The following is a 3,283-nucleotide window of genomic DNA, read 5'->3' as shown; positions in this document are numbered from 1 at the left end:
CTACCACCAACCACTACCACCAACCACCAACCACAACCACCAACCACTACCACCAACCACAACCACCAACCACTACCACCAACCACTACCACCAACCACCAACCACTACCACCAACCACTACCACCAACCACCAACCACAACCACCAACCACTACCACCAACCACTACCACCAACCACCAACCACTACCACCAACCACTACCACCAACCACTACCACCTACCACCTACCACCAACCACCAACCACCAACCACTACCACCAACCACTACCACCAACCACCAACCACTACCACCAACCACTTCCACCAACCACTACCACCAACCACTTCCACCAACCACTACCACCAACCACCAACCACTACCACCACCAACCACTACCACCAACCACCAACCACTACCACCAACCACCAACCACTACCACCAACCACTACCACCACCAACCACTACCACCACCAACCACTACCACCACCAACCACTACCACCACCAACCACTACCACCTACCACCAACCACCAACCACCAACCACTAACCACTACCACCAACCACCAACCACTACCACCAACCACTACCACCAACCACCAACCACTACCACCAACCACCAACCACTACCACCAACCACTACCACCAACTGAGCCAAACAGGATCACTATATATGAGGTCTCCAGAGTGTTACAAGGTGTTCTAACCCATGTTTATGTTGTTGCTTTGTCCAGGGGCAGGTCTCCAGAGTGGTATAACAAGGCCTTTGGTCACCTGTGTGTCTCTGAGGCCCAGAGGATCCGTTCCTCCTTCCACCCTACAAACCCCCCCAGGACCTGAGACCAAGAACTGAACCCCAGGAATAGGTTCTGAGGCTGGGCTACACCGGCATGGAGCATGGACCAGAGGACCAAAGAAAAGTTACTGTAGAATACAGGAGAACAGGAGTGCTAGAACAATGGACTCAGTACCTGGAACAATAGACCTAGAACCTTTGAATCGTCCGAGATTAATGGGTCTAGAACCAAGACAACGGTGGGCTAGAACCATGCACCTAGTTCCAACAATAAATTACTAGATCCATTGACCCAGAAAAAGGAATCCATTGTCCTAGATCCATGGAACTAGAACCAGGGAACACTCGGTGGACCTAGAACTTGGAACCATGTTTCTTCATTCTGAAACCACTGATCCAGGGAATGGAGAGAGACAGGCAACATCTCTCTGGAACCAGTGACCTATAGAACCAGGGAACATCGGCGATTAAGATCTTAGAAACAGGTAAACAGAACGATCCAGAAGTTGGAACATGGAATACGGAATGATCTAGAACTTGGAACCAGGGACACCAAACCATTTAGAACTTGGAAGTAGGGACACTGAACAAACTAGAACTTGGAAGTAGGGACACTGAACAAACTAGAACTTGGAAGTAGGGACACTGAACAATCTAGAACTTGGAACCAAGGACACTGAACAAACTAGAACTTGGAAGAAGGGACACTGAACAATCTAGAACTTGGAACCAGGGATACTGAACAATCTAGAACTTGGAAACAGAACACTGAACAATCTAGAACAGGGGTGTCAAACATAAAAAGGGGTGTCCAATCTAAAACTTTGAACCAGGGATACTGAGAAATCTAGATCTTTGTTCCATGTCCATGGTTCTATCTGGAACGATCTAGAATTTAGAACCATGGATTTTGAACGATCTAGAATTTAGAACCATGGATTTTGAACGATCTAGAATTTAAAACCAGGGATATGGAACGATCTAGAATTTAGAACCAGGGATTTTGAACGATCTAGAACTTAGAACCAGGGATTTTGAACGATCTAGAATTTAAAACCAGGGATTTGGAACGATCTAGAATTTAGAACCAGGGATTTTGAACAATCTAGAATTTAAAACCAGGGATTTGGAACGATCTAGAAGTTAGAACGATCTAGATTGAACTTGAAGACATCTCTGGCTCCTACAGCTTTATCTCTGCTCTCATTACCACTGTCCCTTTTAAACTGGCATCATTAGTCATAATGATATGAATAATATCATCTCTATTGTCTGTGTTAATTATTTGATCTATTGTATTACCATTTGTTATATTAATATTATGATGTCATCATTGTTGTATAATCGTTGATTTTGTTACGCTGTTATACAATGTCTGGGACATTTACCCATTTCACTGCTTCTGGGAAGCGTGCGTGCGTGTGTGCGCGTGTGTGCGCGTGTGTGCGTGTGTGTGTGTGTGTAAGAGTGTGTGTGTAAGAGTGTGTGTGTAAGAGTGTGTGTGTAAGAGTGTGTGTGTAAGAGTGAGAGCGAGTCTGTACACACAAAGTAAATAGGCAATAGGCAAACACATGGAAACAGCTGTCATTACCCATCAGATCATTGTCATATTGATATGTGTGTGTGTGTGAGAGAGAGAGAGTAAGTATTGATATGCTAATGTTTGGGTGATAGGGTTCTCACGTGTTGTAAAGCAGTACTGTAACTGATCCTAACATAGGCCGCGCTCTACCATGCCGTTACCATGGGGTTACTAAACTCATGTATAACGCTATACTGTATTACCGTGCTAGTGTCGTCGCTAATGACAATACCATGGCGTTAGTGTGGCGTAGGGTTGCCGCGGTGTTGCAATGGCGTTACCGCGGCATCGCTAAACTGTGACATCGCTACGGTGTTGCTATGGTATCAGCATGGCATTTCCCTGGTTTGTTACCAAGGTCGCTGCTAAGCTGTACCGTTGCTATGAGAGGCAGTAGGGATGACCAGGGATGTTCTCTGTTTAGTAGTGAGTCCTCCAGATCTTAGGCAGTAGGGATGACCAGGGATGTTCTCTGTTTAGTGAGTCCACCAGATCAGAGGCAGTAGGGATGACCAGGGATGTTCTCTGTTTAGTGAGTCCACCAGATCAGAGGCAGTAGGGATGACCAGGGAGGTTCTCTGTTTAGTGAGTCCTCCAGATCAGAGGCAGTAGGGATGACCAGGGATGTTCTCTGTTTAGTGAGTTCTCCAGATCAGAGGCAGTAGGGATGACCAGGGATGTTCTCTGTTTAGTGAGTCCTCCAGATCAGAGACAGTAGGGATGACCAGGGATGTTCTCTGTTTAGTGAGTCCTCCAGATCAGAGGCAGTAGGGATGACCAGGGATGTTCTCTGTTTAGTGAGTCCTCCAGATCAGAGGCAGTAGAGAGGACCAGGGATGTTCTCTGTTTAGTGAGTCCTCCAGATCAGAGGCAGTAGGGACGACCAGGGATGTTCTCTTGATAAGTGCGTAAATTGGATCATTTTCCT

At 46.4% G+C, this 3,283-nt stretch overlaps 1 pseudogene; it reads left to right on the top strand.

Annotated features, from left to right (window-relative positions):
* LOC110534823 overlaps nt 1-2,854 on the top strand; it is a 105,602-nt pseudogene extending 102,748 nt beyond the window's left edge.
* Nucleotides 2,855-3,283: the final 429 nt, after the last annotated feature.

The sequence above is a fragment of the Oncorhynchus mykiss genome, chromosome 10 (assembly GCF_013265735.2).
Source record: "Oncorhynchus mykiss isolate Arlee chromosome 10, USDA_OmykA_1.1, whole genome shotgun sequence".
Classification (NCBI taxonomy): domain Eukaryota; kingdom Metazoa; phylum Chordata; class Actinopteri; order Salmoniformes; family Salmonidae; genus Oncorhynchus; species Oncorhynchus mykiss.
The sequence above is the reverse complement of the archived record's forward strand: the minus strand, read 5'-3'. Positions and strand labels throughout refer to the sequence as shown.